Here is a 19,361-nt window from a genome sequence, read left to right as displayed (position 1 = left end):
ACTCTATTCCATCCGCTATGCGCTATGAGAGACAAAAGAATCAAATACGTTCACTGGGACGATCCCAACAAGCTAGTCGACCGTTTTCGATTGCTCGACGCTTCTCGACGAGCGAGCAACGACGCTCACGACGAGATTCTGTCGATAATCGAAGAGCTTCGCGAGATCGACGCGATCGAATAAAATGCGGCGCGCGCTCGCGGCGGCCAGTATTCCCGTTATATTGATGAACAAGTTTAAAAGACCATTGGAGTCATTCGGAAGCGACAGGGTACGCTCGTGACCGTCGATCGAGTCCCTACGTCGTTACGTGCGTAACAACGCGCTTTGTCTGATTACTACGACGAGAGACAGAACCATATGGCGTTTAACCGCACCGAAAACCGATAACGACGCCGCGAGGAAGAGCTACATGGATAGCGCGTTTCGAAACGCGGAGACGAGGATCTCCGAGACGAGAAGCTACGCGAACGAAACTCTCGGCAAGCACCCGAGCGTTGCTGTCGGAGACGAACGAGAGGACAGCCAAGTCGATCGGCGAATTGGAGGAATCTATGGCGCATGTAGCCAGATTGTTTCTAAAATACGATACGCAGATCACCGAGATTACGAACAGATTATCGCGCATGGTAGATTCGTCACCCGCGAAGGCTTGATGTCCGTGAACAAATTCTCTGGAAGTCTCCGAAGAGGCAACGCTACGTCGACGATTATCCGACGATCGAGTCTCTACGAGCATACGTGCGTCGCAACGCGTTCCGCCTGAATCCGGACGACTACGACGTTAACAGATGCAAGGACGAGCCGATCGATGACACCGACGCAACGACCAAAGGTTACGTCGACGACGCGCTTCGCGTAAGAAGCGAGGAGTCGAAAGCTCTAACGAACAAGCTACGAAAACAGCTGGAAGATATGAACAAGCAGATTCGGAATATTTTCCTACAGTACGACGTAAGAACCGAAGTGGACATTCTGCAACACTTCGAAAAGAAGAGGGAAGCCTCACTCGTCGGTCACGACAAACGAATAGGGGAGACGAGAGACGTGATGAAACGAGCGCTCGAGAAGCGGAATTGCGAGAAAGAGACCTGAGCGAGATCCAAAAGATCGTCGACGCTCAGGAGAAACGGACGCAGAACCTAGAGGAATTCCTGCAAAAAGAACTCAACGCGTTGCCATAGATCGAGGAGAAGAGGGAGGCTTCGCCGTTGATCACGATAAACAAATAGGAAGGACGAGAGATGCGACGGAACAAGTGCTCAAGAAACAGGACGAACAACGAGATAAAGCCTGATCATGATCCAAAGTGCGATAGAACGAGCGCTCAAGAAACGGGACGAACTGCGAGCTAGAGACTTGAGCGAGATCCAAAGGATCGTCGAGATGTTCGGCGACGCTCAGGAGAAACAAACGCGGAACCTAGAGGAATCACTGCGAAATCTAGAGAAAATCCCTGCGAAACGAACTCGACGCGTCGCGAGTGGACGTGGAGAATCTCGTAGCATGATAGATCTGACGAGAATCGCGAGAGAACTGACGGACAAAGCGGTAACGAGAGTGACGCTGGACAAGACGCTGGTCTCGTTGAACGTGGAAATGATGACTAGGGAAATGACGAATTACTAGTCGCGCTAAAAATGGATATCCCAAATACCATGAAACACGCGATTAATGTTTGGAACGAGGAATAAGAGCGAACGCGCAAAGCGACAAGCACGAATAAAACTAGCGCGAATCGCGTCTCCGCGTAAATGAATGATGAGCGTTGAAAAGAGGAGACTCGAGGAGCTTCACTCGCGCGAAGAAACTTCCCGCGTCGTCGCGTGGTGCACGGTTACGATTTGTGACAGGCCGATGTCGTCGAGATCCGTAACAAAACAAAGGTTACAACTACGTGATGACGGTTATTGATGTGTTGAGCAAGTACATGGACGGTGCCGCTGAAGAGCAAAAGCGAAAGCGAGGTAGCCGCGGCGTTGTCCAAGATATTTCGCTCGACATCCGCGAAATCTACAAACGGACAAAGGCAAGGAGTTTTACAACGCCTCCGTAAAAGCGGACAGATACGATATTATGGACAGATACGATATATGTTACTACTCGACGTATTCGTTGATGAAGACGGCGGTGGTGGAGTGATTTAATCGCATGCTCAAGAACGATGTGTGGAGGTTCTTCACGCTCAACAGATCGTACAGATAGCTCGACGCTCTATCGCGTTTAATCTCGAAGTATAACAATCGCGTGCATCGAACGATCGGAATGCGACCGGCGGATGTAACTCCCGCCGTTGCTAAGAGATTCTTCTCCACGGTATACAGTCACTTGAAGATCGCAGTCCCCGTGAGATTCAAAGTAAACGATCCGATACGCGTCAGCAAATTCAAAACGATTTTCGAGAAGGGATATACGCCTAATTGGATGACCGAGATTTTTCGAATTGCCAAGGTGCAATGCACGAATCTCGTAACGTATCTGCTGAAAAACTATCGTGAAGAATCCAGCCAGTGGCTGGAGGATTTTACGAACACGAGTTTCCAATCCCGATATCTATCTCGTAGAGAAGATGCTACGTAAAAAGGACAATAATTTTCAAATGGTTAGGAATGGACAATACACAACTCTTAGATACATAAAACGGCTGTATTGTAATGAATAAAGAGTACAAAGATATCTTACGTGAAATGATTCTACATTGGTAAAAGTATTTATACTACATTGGTATCTGATAACGGTATCTTGTAATGACCCCACGATAATGTATCGGTGGAGTCGGGTATTATGTATCGCTTGTCGTCGTAAGGACTCAAGGCTAGCTTTAGTTCGGACACGGTGTAAACCTCGTGCAGCATCGAGCGTACGCACGCCTGACGTCTCGATTGCTGTGACGATTCGTTCAAGTAACGCTCAAAATTCTCGAACGTTATCGTTTTCGCGACGATATTTCTCTTGACGCCCTTTATTCTCTTCGTATCGCTTTTTTCCAGAACTCTCAGAGCGTACATCTTCGCCCTGAGCCCTATGAATTCCATGATGATTGCTCCGTTGTTCTCGTTTCTTCATCAAATCGAGAATCTTCTTATTCGCACGCGGTATATCGTACGCGTTGTCGTCGGAGTAATTACTGGTGTCGAATCTCGCGATATCCCGCTTCATATTTTCATAATTTCTGGCATTTCAGAAAATATATCAAGCTATCGGTGTCCGTATACATGATTTTGCATTTAAAGCGATAAAGTGAAATCATATAATCGTAATGAAATTCGTACAAACGCGTCTTAGATATCTCTAGAATATACATACCGATGTAGATCGGTTTGTTAAACTTAACTTCGAGTTTGCGCAACTCGACGGCCATGAGATTCTCGCATCGAAGACGCTCCTGCTGTGGAAGTTAGGTTTTGTGATCAGCGTCTCCCCGCCATATCTTCCGTCCCAACGCGTCACGAGCCTCACGTCTACGTGATCGCGCACGTTCTCCGTAGTCTTGCCGAAAAGCGCGTTGGTCATCAGCTTATACAGATTCCTCTCGAACTCGTTGCTCACGCGAGTTCTCCATTCCGTATTGAGCTCGATGTACACGCGCAGCCAAGGAGACTGCGCGATCTGCAACGCGCGATAGACTTTCGTCACGCGTAAACCGTGACACGCACTGCTGAAGATTACGGTGCGTCACGTAACGCGACTTGTCGTAGAGCGTGGCGAGTAGTTTTTCGTTTCGCTTTCCCGGTGGTTTCTCGCGCGTTGGACAGAACGGAAGATCCGCGTGGCCATCGTGAAACTATCGTGCGCATACTCGAACTCGAACTGTAGAATATAACTGACATTGGGGTCAGATGGCACGGATATAACGTCGAGACTCTCGATGTCCGGTTGGCACGGGGGGGCAAAGGAAGGGGAATGGTAGGAGTGGGGGGATAGTGAAGAAAGACGAAACGAGGTGAGATAAACAAATAGGATAAGATAGCAAGGCGATATAAACAAAATGGATAAATGGGCGGCGAAGATGATATAAAAAAATTGCGTGTGGACAGGGCGCGTGGACATGACGTCAGGGGGGGGGCCGCCGCCGCGTCTATCGCCATCGCTTCGCCCGCCGCAGCCGCTATCGCTCGATGCCATGTTCTTTCTTTATACTTACCATTTATGCGTCTCTCTCCCTTCCTCCAGACTCTTTTCGTATCCGTAATGATTTTTGACTTTTTTGAATTACATGTGTTTATATATGTGTTTATATGTGTTGTAAAAAGATTTTTTTACAGAAGAGTATAAAAATATTTAGCAATTTGTGTTTTGGATGGCGGGGAAAAAGAATAAAAAAACATAATTCGTATATCATATTTATTTTATTCATGGTTATCTGTGGTTATATTGGTGGTTATACCACCAATTAAATAATTTAAATACATTTTGTAATGCACAATTAGTATAGTGATATCCGCATCGCATAGTATTATCAGCGTCCAGATTGTTTAGAGAATACGTCTTTGTAATCAGCATCCAGAGTTTCGATGCACACGCGCTCTCGCTCATCGTCCAGAAGCAAGTTCCACAGACATTGTCGTTTTTCATGTCCTTTGACATATACGACAGCATCGCTGTCATCATCGTCGTCGTCGTCGTCATCATCATCGTCATCTTCTTCCGTTCCATGCACAGCCTTTGTAATCAAACTCTTAGCTTTGCTGTATGAAATCGTTCCGTCGTCCCATCGCAGTCTATGGTGATGACGTATCACTCAGCGTGCGCGAGACTTGTCGGCACTTGCGAGGAAATGCTATGGTATAGGGCTTGCGAAAATGTAGTGAGAAAGAACGATCCGTTTTCTGAGAGCGGCAAACTCTTTTACGACAAATTCTCCTTCAACGAGGAAACCTTGCAGGTCTACGAACGTTGGCGTGACCATGACGAGCAATTTTTCGAGACTGCGGTCGATTTTGATGTAGATTTTATTGTCTCTCTCTCTCATGTGCCAGCGATGCTCTTAGGTGATCTTGCGTACAACATTGGTCAACGGATTGTAGTGAACCACGCGATCATGTATAATGAGACAGTACGCAGTGGTATTCATGCGGTGGTACGTTCTCCTTAGTCTCAAATTCCAATCTCATGTCCACGTTTGCGCTCTTGACCGATTCGTTTTGTCGTGAACAATCGATGATTATGAATGGACTGTTATATAGAAAAGATGTGACGGTGAGACTCGGCTCGAGATACTCGTATTCATAATAACCCTTGCAGAAACGCGTGTACATTTTGTACAACACGGACCTTCTGTTTTTGTCGAAATCAAGATTCATATCGTCGTACGGATAACATTCCGAGTTCAGATAGAGTTTCACGTTGGTCAAGTTGCAGTTATCGAATCGGCTCGTGTCCTCAGCCATGACATTTTTGCGACCTGCTTGCAGAGCGAAGATAACGTATCGTGATTTCTCGAGCTGAGTAGCGGTCTTAATGGCCCACGAATGCTTGGTTGTACGCTGTAATAGCGGAAACTCGTACAGACTCCACGAGCGAAAAGCCATGCTCAAGTATCGTCCGCTTTCCAAAGTGCGCAACATCGATAGTTTTTTTATCTCGCTCAATAACACATGTGGCATTCGCCATTGTATCTTGAATAAGTCCACGGGATCCAACGCCGAATTTCCCATCAGGCAATTGTTGTCATTATGCGATCGTATCAAGATCAACTCGTGACGAGCGTTGATTACCATGCGTCTGTAATCCTCGCAAAATCCCAGTGCGTAGAGAGGTACGCAAAAATTAAAATATCCATCCGCGTTAGTATGCGCAACCGGCATTTCTCAGAATCACACTTCTGTCGGATGACGTCGTTACATAGTGTTTAAGCGTGCTAGTTACGCCCATGTTTCTGTTACGATCAATCTCCACACCATCAAGCTCGTATCGAATCTCATCGAACAGGAACGCGACAAAATTATTTCCCAACACCACATCAGATCCCTCGATAACTCTGTTTTTCGTTAATTTTCCCTTGACATACAGAAAGCTTTCGTACGCAATGTGTACAGATCTTGTTGCTGTATAGGTATTCTTATCTCATCGCTGTACCCGAACGTTGTAGTGAACGGGTTGTACGCATGAGTCTCAATCTTGAAGATGCGATCGTCAAAGATTGGCTCGTCTTCGATATTTAGGATATCGGTCATCTCAACAGTTGCGCACCGTGAATCCTAAAGCTTGTAAAAATTTAACGTTCGACGCGTTGAGTTTCTTCCTCTTCTTAACGCAGCTGGATGAGCGAGTATTGTCGATCGGTTTTTTTTTTGTAAAAGATGCGTTATCTCTCTGCGTATACTTCGCTTCATTCAACACGAGCATCTCAAATGTCATGCTCGCGTTTATCGCTGTCGCCGGCGTACGTGCAATCTGACAATGATCTCTTCTCCTCTGAAATCAAGCAATCGTCTATTCTGGTCAACAATACGTATTGTTAGCTTCGTAATGCTCCGTACGATGACTGGCTAAATGATCGGCCTTTCCGATATCTTATATGCTGACGGCACGCTCGGCGAAAATTCGTGTATCGTGTGCACACTTTTGTCATTGCTATACACGCCCGCGGTCACGTTGCACTCTACATAGATAATGTTTACATTCATTATGTTGATCGACATGTCCGATTCGTGCCATTTTCGCAGTTGCAGTGTACGCTTCGATGAGAAACCCAGCAGCGATCAATGTTGTTCGGCTTGTTAAAGTTTATTCTGTAGGCGCATTTAATCTCGCACCTCATTGTGTTGTAATTTGCGCGGAGCACTATCGGGTGTTCCTCAATTTCATCATCACCGTGCGCGGTGTTGCCGCGGTCGTTTCCGTAAAATCTCACGTTTCAAAAATTCATTTATGGCATGCAGTTCATACGACCCCTCGGGAATCGTAATTTCTGCGTCGTCTTTGCCAAAATAAAATGTATTGTTCGAAGCGTTTACATTCGGTATCGTGTAATAAGTCTCCAAATGTATTAGACCAAGCTCGTAGTCATCGTCGCTCAAATCTATGGCTGGAAAGTAATTTGCCGCGAGAACGCTGCTCTTCTCGCTCAGCGTAAGCGTCAGCGACATGTTGAAAAAAGCGTTCGACGAATACTGAGACGCCGCGACATTTTGTCGGACTTTATAAATTCACGCACATCGGCCGTTTGGCAGAAGAAACCACAAGCACAGCTGTCCGCAGACGCTCTGATCGTAGGTCTGACGTTCGATTGTACTCTATTGTAGCATCGTCTCCGAAATATCGTATCAGTTCCTTGGGCGGTCGAAGATTATCGAAACTGTCAAAGTACACAACGCGATTGTTTCTCTTTGCGTACGCTACCCAATGAGTACCGGGACTCATCGTGTTATCCAGATTTACGATCCGCTCTCTTTTCGACGCGCGCCGCTAATCGGTAATGCGTCACGCATAAAAACGCCTCTAAAGTATGGTACGCGCATACGCTTTACCAGTTGGTCCAATTGTACGTTGGTGGTTACACCCGTAGGTATTTTTATTGTATCTTTGGCGTTTTTTTTCTTTTTTTCGCTGTTATGCCTCGTCCGCCTTTATACGGAGCGAGATACAGTCCCTGTCCGCGCGTTTCCATCGCGCGACGTTGCAGTTCCTCGAGCTGACGTTGCGCGGCTTTCCTGTCGTTTACCGCTTTCGCCATGCTGGCCGCTCCGCCGATTAAAGATCCGAGCGCGCTCAACATTGGCAGAATCGGTAACACGCCGCCTCGTTTTGCCATCGGAAGTATTCGTTTCTTTTTTTTGGTAGGCTTTTTCCTCGTCTTCGCCTTCATGTCCATGCCGATCTTGGTCTTGGTTTTCATCGCTGTCTAAACGGCTGCAGCGGCAGCTCTCTCGCCCAGAGTCGAATCTCTCGAGATGACGCGTCTTAGGGACGCTTTATCGGCGAGTACCTTGTCCGCCGCGTGTCTGTCGGTGAGATCGTTGCTCTGAGAATACGCAATGTCGTGTTCACACGCCGCGTCCAGTGGATTTATGCCCGTTTCACCTCTGGCTAATCGCTTTTTCAGCCGAGTACCCGGGCCGCAAAACTGATAGCGGGGATGTAGTTCGAAAGGAAGCGTGTTTATCGCTCGATTGAGCAGACCTCTAATGTAGCCTTCGTTTGATGCTGCTGCTGGCATAGGCCACAATCCTTTATCTTCGGTGCAGGACCGTCTATGATCTCGATCCCACGATTGATTATAATGCTCAACGCAGCGACGATAGGTTTGAACCTCCAAATCCGCCTTTATATGTTCCGGAAGCTTGTCTCACACGTGGTCGATATAGTCGTCACACGCGTAATAGTACAACCTTTGATATATATATTGCAACTGCTCAGCGCTCAAATCCCGAATATCGGAGGGATGCGACAGCGCGAAATACATTTTTGCTACTGAGCGGTTCGTGGTTTCGCGCAGCTATAAATAGGCGTTCGATCGAAGCCTAGATAACGCAGTGCGAACATGAAATTTGTACGGCAGCCGCTGACGATACGCATCGCGAACTGTGACGAGAGAGCGCGAATGATGGGGGACATCGCGACGGAGCGCAAGCACGGTGAAATGTTACCGAGTACTATATGCACCATCATTTGCGGGCCGTCGAATTGTGATAAAATTCTCATAAGCTTGCTCGAGAGTCCGCACGGTATACGTTTTGAGAAACGTGTACGTATACTCGAAATCACTGCAACAATCGAAATATCGATACTTGGAAAATTTACTAACATCGATAGAAGAAATCGGCTACTTTACGTTCTCCAACAACAATGACGTCATTCCATCGAGCGAGGCACGTCCCAATTCGATCTTCGTCTTCGACGACGTTGCGTGCGATAAGCAAGATGCTGTGAAAGAATACTTTTCGATGGGCCGCCACTCGAACATCGATTGCTTCTATCTCTGTCAGACGTACGCGAGGATACCTAAACATCTGATACGCGACAATACGAACCTGCTGATTCTGTTCAAACAGGATAGTACCTTGAAACATGTTTACAACGATCACGTGAATACCAACATGTCATACGATGAATTCTGTGCATTATGCCGCAATTGTTGGCAGCGCGAGTACGGATTCCTAGTGATAGATAAGGACAATCCGCTTATCAATGGGTGATACAGAAAGGAATTTAATACGTTCGCGGTACCGTAACGTGGTTAATCGATGTCGATACGTCAAGCAGGCAACATGGATAACCAAAGATCGCGAGAAAATAGCGAAAGACAGATTGCGAAAACAGATTGCGAAAACGAGCGATTCGATTCGCAAAAAATATCGCGCTTTAAAAATTGGTAAAATAGCTGAAGATACAGCGTTGGAGAAACGTTTCAAACTCTATCGTCGAACCTCTAAAACAGATTATTGAAAAAAGGAATCTCAATCGATTGAAAAAGAAGCAAAGGATTTCGGTATTAAGAAAAAACAAAAACGTGAAGACAGCGATGACGACAACGATAACGATATTACTACTACTGACAAGGATTCATATTGGACGGATATTAGATGGTTGAAATTAACGCCGCAGTAAAAAACGACGTACAACGAAAGAATTGAAAGCTGCGTCAGATTCACTCGTGTTCGAGTCTACACCGATACAACCATCGAAAGATCCACCGAAAGAACCACTGCTGTTCCTGTAAAAGAAAGATGTTTTCGAAACAAAAGACGTCAGTGAACTGTCATTCGAAACAATCATCAAACGGACTCTGCAAACGCAACAAGGTCGAGAGGCGTTGCATAATCAGCTGGGACCATTGTGGCAAAAATATGTAAGTCTTCTCCTCGATGATAATGGAAAAAACGATACATTTGATCGCGTATACGGTGTTTATTTCGATAAAAGTAGTGCAGTGGTGCGATTGCTTGGTGACAAGAAATTTGACGTTGACAAAAATGACTCCATAATCATAGACAATGTGAGATACAATGGTACACCAGGATTGTACGAATTGATCTTCAAGAGACTTCCCGATGACGCGGATTTTACCGAGGATGACAAACAAACGTATAAAAGTATATTGTTAACAACAAATGCTCATAGACGTGGTCACAGCGCCCATAATCCCATCAAAGGCAATAGGAGATCCAAGTATATTAATATTATCGCTCCGTATTTACATATGGAAGTAGCGGTAAAAAGGATGCAGGCGTGAGCAATATACCAACCGCCATGAAATTAAACGACAACAAGATCGATTACGTGCATTGGGACGATCCCAACGAATTGGTGGATCGACTCCGATTGCTCGACGCTTCGCACCGAGCTGGTAACAACGTTCATGACAACGAGATGCTGTCGATCATCGAGGAACTTCGCGAAGCCGGCATTATTATAAATTAATCGCGTATCGACGAAACGAACCAGTCGATTAATGTCAGTGAGGAAAAAAACAATTTTAAATTGTATATCTTATTTACTATTAAACATCGTCGAAACATGCGATCCGATGGACATGAAAAAAATGTTAGCTCCGAGAGGTGACGACTCGTTGAGAAATTGCACGCTCCGGTGAGGAGAAATTTTCCATGAAGACGTGTCATTATTTGGGGATATGACGATCTGTAGCAGGCTGACATCGTCGAGATGCGTCCGTACTCGAGTTTCAACAGAGGTCATCACTACATACTCACCGTCATCGATGCGTTGAACAAGTACGCCTGGGCCGTACCGCTCAAGAGCAAGATTGGAAGCGAGACGGCTAACGCTATCGCTAAGATAATTCGAGAGAGCGGAAGATGCCCGAGAAACTTGCAAACGGATATGGGAAAGGAATTTTACAATGCCGATGTGCAAAAACTCTTGAAAAAACACAACGTTAATCATTATTCCACGTATACGGTGTTGAAGGCAACGATCATCGAGCGATTCAATCGCACGCTTAAGAACGATATGTGGAAGATGTTTACGTTCAACGGCACTTACAAGTGGATCGACGCGCTACCGCGTCTCGTGTTAGATTACAACGTGCGCAAGCATCGCACTATCGACATGCGACCCGTTGACGTAACTCCCGCGATCGCCAAAAGACTCTTGGATACGGTATACAGCGCGATAAAGATCGCAGGTCCAGCAAAATTCAAAGTAGGCGAATCTGTACGCGTGAGCAAGTACAAGACAGTTTTCGAAAAAGGTTACACGCCAAATTGGACCACCGAGGTGTTTAAGATCGTTAAAGTGCAGCGTACTAATCCCGTAACTTATCTGCTCGAGGACTATCGCGGGCGCGTTCTACGAGCACGAATTGCATCCGGACGTGTATCTCGTGGAGAAAGTATTACGCAGGAAGGGAGACAAGGTTTATGTCAAGTGGCTGGGATTCGATAGATCGCATAACTCATGGATAAACAAAAGCAGTGTGATTTAATTCATTTTTCTTCTTTTTATAATGTATTTAAAAAATAAATATACACTATATACATGTATACAAAGAGTTTTTATTATTTTTTTTTCCATTACATTTTTTTAAACTATACATGTATGCAACTTACGAGAACACATGTAAAATTACATATATTATAAACAATATATGTATTAAGCCGAGTATACATTAAATAAATCGAAGAGAGAATTAAAGCTAATTCCTCAGCAAGCAGGATCTTGGTTACTAATATAAATTTTATATATAAAATAAATTTGAATAGCTAAATTTTATTGTAAAACTACATATAAAAACTACAAAAAATACATACATCTATATTACATATATAACAGTATCGTATAAAACTACAAGAATACATACGTTCATACATACGTACATAGATGTGATACATAGGTACGACATACATACGTACGTGCATATATGCATCATATAAACTACATATACAAATATATAAAATATATGTACATTGTATAAACATGTATATATATATATTACAATGGAATCCACCAATGTCCCCACGGTAACGTCTCCGTCGAATCCGATACGATGTATCGTTTGTCATCGTATGGACTCAGAGCGATTTTCGACTCGGACACCGTATATACTTGGTGTAACTTGGATCTTATATACGACTGGCGACAAGTCATTTCGATCTCTTCATTCAAGCACTGCGTGTAATCGTCGAACGTTATTGTTCGCGCTATGACGTTATTTTTTACACCTTTCGTCTTTTTAATGTCTTTTCTGCCATCCATCCTCACCGCGTACATCTTCGCTCTGAGTCCGACGAATTCTGTCATTATCGCATCGTTATTCTCATCCTTCATTAGACCGGGTTTTTTATTCACAAGAGGCATCCCGTACGCGTTGCCCGACGGATAATCTCTCGTATCGAATCTAGCGTATCGCATTTCATCGTCTCGTACACATCGTCACATTCGATGTGATATACAAGACTGACCGTGTCAGTGTACATGATCTTATATTTCTCGCGATACAGCGGTGACATGTATTCGTGGTGAAATTCGTACAAGCAGATTTTCGATATGTCGAGTATACACATACCCACGTAAATCGGCTTGTTGAATTTCACCTCGAGTTTACGCAGTTCGACGGCGATTAAATTTTCCGCAAAGACGCTGCGGCTGTGGAAATTTGGTTTCGCGATCATTATTTCCACGCCATACTATCCATCATTTGGTCAAAAGTTTAATGTCGACGTGATTGCGCACATTTTCCATTGTTTTACCGAATACCGCGTTGTTCATTAATTTATACAAATTTTTCTCAAAATCATTTTTCGCGCACGTTCTAAAGTGTGTATTAAGTTCGATGTAATCGCGAAGCCAGGCGGATTGAACAAATTGTAATACGCGATGTATCTTTGCGATACGAAGACCATGGCGCGTACATTGCTGCAGGTTGTGATAATGGATGACGTACCGTTTCTTGTTATATAACGTCGCGAGAAGTTTATCCTGCCGCGTGCCGGGTGGTTTATCGGGCAGAAGGGTAGGTCAATGTGTCGATCGTGCAAATGATGCGGATACTCGAGATCGACCTCGAGAATATAACCCGTAGGCGAATCCGGAGCGATCGCGCTCGCATTAACTTCTCAACGTTTTCAACCCATCGAAATTCGGCATAGGGCAGCGGTTGACATATCGCTCATCCGTACAGATTGTTCACGTCGTAGTACATCAAATACGACGACGATTTCGACGGGTCGTACGAACGCATATACTTGTTATTGGCCTGCGCGTATCTGCCGGAACATTGACTGAGGCCATCCCGTATATCGCGTTCGATAAACATAACCATATCGATGTCGGTGAGCAACTCAAATTTTACACGCGTATGTTTCAGCATGGCGTCCCACGTGAAACCTGGCAATGTGTAGTAATGCGCGGGATCGAGTCCATAACTTGCGACGCAACTTTCGCGGAAATTTTCAAAAACGTCGACCAATAACAAAACATCGTTCTTGAGATATAGATCGCTGTATTCACCGAGCGTTCGAATGGAGAACCGCTGCCAGACGTTCGCGGCGTGCGCGTAATCGTTCTCCGACACTGTATCACCAGTCAACGAGTTATAGAATGATTCGCGCAGTGATAGGCGCATGTCCTGCAACTTGTCCGCGTGATCCACGTATTCGTAGAGAAAGACACCTTTACGCGTCAACAGTCAAAATTTTCGTTTGATACCGTGAAAAATTCGGAATGTAAAATTTTTAATTTTTCTTTCGTTAGAAAAGATGCCAATTTATCGAGGCTGATATTTAAAAATTTGTACGAATCTATGAACCGCAGTCGTACGCAATTTCGTGAATCTGATCTCTCGGTGGTATCTTGAACATGTTTTGTAAATGAAATATATTTTTCTTTTGTTATCGGCAGCACGTCGATTCTGCCTTCGAACGCCGTAGCTATTTCCATGATGATAAAGTGCGCGTCATAACCGGATAAGTAAAATACTATGGGAATGCAATATGAACCTTTATAATTTAGATTACAATTTGAGTGCGCGGGACCACGGTAACGACCGGTAAGATGGCAATGATCGCGTACCCGCGTGTCGTCCGACGCAAATAGTTTTCACAAATATGACAACGCGTCGCGCTACGATATGCCTCCCACTGCTCTCTCGACAACGTTTCCATGGGGACATTCGCGGATAACAGAATTTTTACTTGATGCGCCAAATCTTCGAGTTGCTGAACGAACCACGCAACGCAGTCTTCGTCGCGACGAAATGGATATACTGATAACGCGTCGTCGTACGAGCGTCGTACGTAGTATCCGATGCTAAATACCTCGTGCTGCTGATAAATGTACGATGCGTCTTCCCTCTCTGCCGGTTCCTCGCTGTAGTACGCACTTCAAGTCCGCGTAAACGATGAATGGAAGTCGTTCCTTATTCGTATGGTTCTTGAATTCGAGTCACTTGTCATTCTCGCTCGGCAGTCGGATGGCGTAATTGTTCATCTTTTCGCAGCCCGTTGTATGTGACTGCAATTTTTCAGACGAACTGAAGTAATATAGGCATCTGCAAACGGAAAATATAATTTTTTAATAAACAATTTTATAAGAGAAATAATAAAATTTGTTAAAATACATACCGGTCGCAAAAGTATTTTTTGCATTTCTTCTTGTTTGCGAGCTCACAAGATTTTTGATGTACGCGAAGTGCCCCGCGTTGTCGTTGCGCGGATCCTGCACGTACAATAGATTTGCGTGCTTCTCAATCTTCCTTGATGTCAGATGTATCGGGAGAATCTCCTTTCCTCCCTCGAAGCCGTAAACGTTGATTGAGATGTCATTGATTCGTTCAAACTTCTTTATTTGATCTAACGTCATCGGAAACGTAATGTCTTGCAAATTTAACACTGCCGTATAATGCGGGTACGACAATTCCTGATTTGTATTCCTTTCAGCCGGATGCAGAGCCGCGACCACCGACCATGCGAAACACGCATTGTCCTTGGATCGTACGTTGATCACCGCTCGCTTTAACATAATTTCCCGCGGTAATTCGATGTAACATCCCGCGTGCATTGGATTATATTTGTTCACGTTTACAGTCAAATTTAGAATTCGCGATAACGCCCATCCACTGTCGCGTTCTTGGAATTCTTCGAGCGACGCCAACGTGGGTTCGATAACGTACTGCTCGTACCACTCGTCCAAATTTGACACTCGAAAGAGTATTTTTAGTGTTTATACTTTTCGCACGTTTATCGCCCGTCACAAACGCGCCGTTGAATGCAGTGTTCACTTTCACACTATCGTATCTTTGTACAATGTCTCGCACTCGCTCGAGCATTACACCACCAACCTCTTCTAAAAATTGTCGCGGCTCGATATAGTCCACATTGATCACCGCACCTGTCAATATACGGCTTTCAAATGCCGTATCAATCTCACGCCAAACGAGAGATCCAGTGTCTCTAGTCGCGTACTCACCACGTGCACGAAATGTCTTTCTAATTGTACTTTTGCACCCGCGAGTCGCGCGATCCTCGCCACCGCAGATTGTCTGATTTGCAACGGTGAGTCGAGGACGTTTAACACGGCTAAGTTCCTCGAGTTGTTCGATGCACTCCTCACATCGTTGCAACCACGCGAAACATTCCACCAAGGTAGCGACTTGGCTGCACTGCTCCAGCAGCTCGCGTTCCACTCGCTCTAGGTGTTCCATATTGCGAAATCTTGATTCTTCTAAATTGTCGTACTGTCTCATCAAAACAATTTTACATTTTTTTACTTTCTTTTTTTCTTTTCTCTGTAGCTGCTTTAACTCGAAGCCAGTATATAAAGCGTTGTATTTCTGACATGTTCGGAGATTGATGGGAATAGAACAACCATATATGATTATCCTCGCTTCTTGGAATTATCTCTACTACTTTTTGCCGTGAGAGGGGTAGTAATATTAAGTGTACAAAAAATTCTGAGCTTTTTTTTGTAAAATTCAATCTTTATTCAAAAACAAACAAAAAAATATTAATCAATGACCTTTTGTCATCTTTCGGGTAGCTTGCGAATTCCTTGACGATAGAAGCTCACCGGTTTCGAAGCGATAAAGTCATCAATGCATTTTCGTATCTCTTCAAATCTCACGAAATGTGTATCAGCCAAATAATGCTGCAGCGACCGGAATAGGTAGTAATCGGAAGGTGCCATGTCTGGGCTATACGCCGGGTGCGAGAGAAGTTCCCAGCCTAACGCAAAGATATGATCCTGAGTCGCTTTCGCAATATGTGGTCGCGCATTGTCATGAAGCAAGATCATTTTACGACATCCTTGGCCAGTAAATGGCCTCTTTTCTTCTAATGCATCGCTCAAATTGGTCAATTGTTGTTAGTAGCGGTCTGCCGTGATTGTTTCATCCGATTGTAACAACTCGTAATACAACACACCTTTCCAATCCCATCAGATACAGAGCAAAACCTTCTTGGCGTGAATATTGGGCTTTGGCGTCGATGTCGAAGGTTCATCAGGGTCAACCCATGATTTTCTACGGTTAGGGTTATCATAAAGAATCCACTTTTCACCTATAATGATTTTGTGCAGAAAATCTTTTTTCCGGAACTTTGAAAGCAAAGTGAGTGCAGTGTCACGCCGACGATTTTTGTTGTCTTCGGACAATTCATGCGAAACCCATCTGCCTTCCTTCTGAACCTTTCCCATCGTATATAAACGTACGGAAATGGTTTGCTACGTAACGCCAAGCTGTTCTGCAAGCTGCTTTTCAGTTTGCGCCGAGTTTATATCCAGCAGTGCTTGCAATTCGTCCGTTTCAATCTTTTGAGGGTGTCCAGCACGCGGTTCATCTTCAAGACTGAAATCTCCTTGGCGAAATTTTTGTTACCATCTTTTATATGTAATATGACTTACAGCGTTCTCTCCATATGCAGCACAAATTTCATTTTCATTGCAGTGGCTTCAGTAGCATTTTTCTTCAGATGAAACGCGAAGTGAATGGAAAATCGAATATGCTCTTTTGTTATTGCCATCGTGAACACTACTGATTTTTGAGGTTATATGCATCAAACGCCAAACCGTATGGCATTTTAGAAGGCCAAATGTCAACGCTTTAAAATCGCAAAAGGGGCGGGAAGATATATAAAATTTAAATTGTTATTTCGGTTGTATGAAGTCTAAAGCTCAGAACTTTTTTGTACACCTAATATATTGTATGCGTGTCCTCTATAATGATATGTGCACGCTTCCAGAATTATTTCCGCTCTCTCAGAAGGAGCGGAGAAGCAGAGAGTCGAATTGTAGCGTCCCTTAACTCTTGGACGAGGAATCGGGAAATGAGGAGTTGGGGTAGTGTCTCTTTTTAAAATGTACCGCCACGTTCACTGATAGATGAGAGAGATTGAGTCCCATAACGGAGAACTTGTTAATTCTTCCAATGACCTTTCCATATTGTTTTTATATCACATCACACTTCCATGGAGCACTTGCATATGACTCGTTCACAATGTTATCTTTTTTCAATTTGTGCAAATTGGGCACATGTTGCATGGCATTATCACACAGACGGACTGTTGGCAATTGAAGCAAAATCGGCTGTTTAGCGCATTGAGAATATCTATCTCGTGCTTTCTAACGGCATACAATACTCCAATGTCAGTATCCGCCAGAACCATGCATTCGGCACATAGAGTTAATGCACCACCCGTTGAATAATAAAATTGTATTGAACAATACACGTTTTTATTATTATTCAACGCAAGGAGTTCCGAACGCGTAACAATTTTTTTCTGCGTAATCCGTAAGGTCATCACTTTGATCACTTACGTAATTGCTATCGTCAGACAATGCGTGCTCTTCGTCTTCAATATCAATGTCAATATTGTCAATATTGTCAATCTCCATTTCTTCTTCATTTCCAAACACTTCGTCCACTATATTCACAAAGTCTTCCTCATCCATATTAAACACATTTTCTATATTTAACACATTATCCATTTTCACCGTCAACTCTTTTTCACACACATTAGACTTCCATCTACTGTGATCCTGCACACCCCATGACCCATTATATATCATCGACAATTTCTTTGTCCCTTTATTTAAATCGGAGCATCATCATAGGTCTCCCCCCAATTTGTTTATAGCAGCCGGAGTATCGGCGCTTCTCTTGACACGCCGCGACATGTACGCCGATTTCCACGAAAAAGCCATAAGTCTCCCTGATTCGCAATTTGTTTATAGCAGCCGGAATATCGGCGCTTCTCTCTCTTAACACGTCACGACACGTACGTCGATTTCTAGGAAAAGCCATCTTATCACGGCTTTTTTCCTAGAAAAAAATTTGAACGTCATCGCGCTCCTTTGCGAACATGTCGCTACATGTTTGATTGCAACTATAAAATTCCTAGAAAAAAGGAGGGAGAGGAAGGGGAGAGGGATTAACGATTTGTCATGTCAAAAATTTACGCGATCAGTCCTCCATCGAACGATCTGCACGACAAAAAAGGTACTCCGCTCCTCCATCATTCGAACAACACGCAATGTATTCCGCCAAAGGAAGCAACACACCGTACAATGGCGAAAAACAAAAGAAGGAATGTAACGCGTAAGTTTCAACTGCATTTTTTTTTATTTTTTTTCTCTTTTTTTCCAATATTGTGCAATATTATATATTTAATTTCCACAGTATTTCGGTGGAGCATCGCGCGATGCACTTACTGAGCAGACATTACACTCTGACGGTCACGGGTTACAAATATTTGGAAATTGGAATCAACGTTGGTTCACCGAGCTACGTGGAGATCGCTCTGGGAGATCATCGGGGACAGGAATTGATACTGTCTCTCGAAACGTGGAAGGGACTCTATAGCAGCGATGGAATATCTATAAATTGTTGCTAAACGATTACAAAGACAATTTTATAAGCGTCGGACCGTTAACCATCAGAATTTGTCTGATGAACGACGTTACACTCGTACGTCTTGAACGTACGCGTAACGATGATCGAATCGACGTTACGTCGAATGTTTGATCTGAACGAATGTATCGATGTGACGTTCGATCGACTCGTCAGATTCGTCGACACGATTGATGCCAAGTACACGATTCTCTAATATCTGTTGTAACAAATCCCGAGGAAGTGCCGAATGCGATACGCGATTGCGATATCTTCGATAGACGTCAACTCGTCGATTGCGAGCTATTAGCTTTAGTTTTTAGTATATAAGAAAATTGTGAATAAAAAAAATTTCACACTTAAATGTATTCAATTTGTTTAAACATATAAACATACCTAACATGCAAAAACATGTATTTCTTTCATTCCTTTCCTCTCACCATAAAATAATTAGAAAAATAACATTCGCCATAAAAGAGAGAGAACCGCGACGGAAGAGATAATAGATATACGAGAGAAAGATATTTATTTTTTACTCGGCGGCGGTGGCGGCGAGCGCGGCGATGGCGGCGGCGGC

The sequence above is a fragment of the Pogonomyrmex barbatus genome, unplaced genomic scaffold (assembly GCF_055798465.1).
Source record: "Pogonomyrmex barbatus isolate J1 unplaced genomic scaffold, ASM5579846v1 scaffold2, whole genome shotgun sequence".
Classification (NCBI taxonomy): Eukaryota; Metazoa; Arthropoda; class Insecta; order Hymenoptera; family Formicidae; genus Pogonomyrmex; species Pogonomyrmex barbatus.
The sequence above is the reverse complement of the archived record's forward strand: the minus strand, read 5'-3'. Positions refer to the sequence as shown.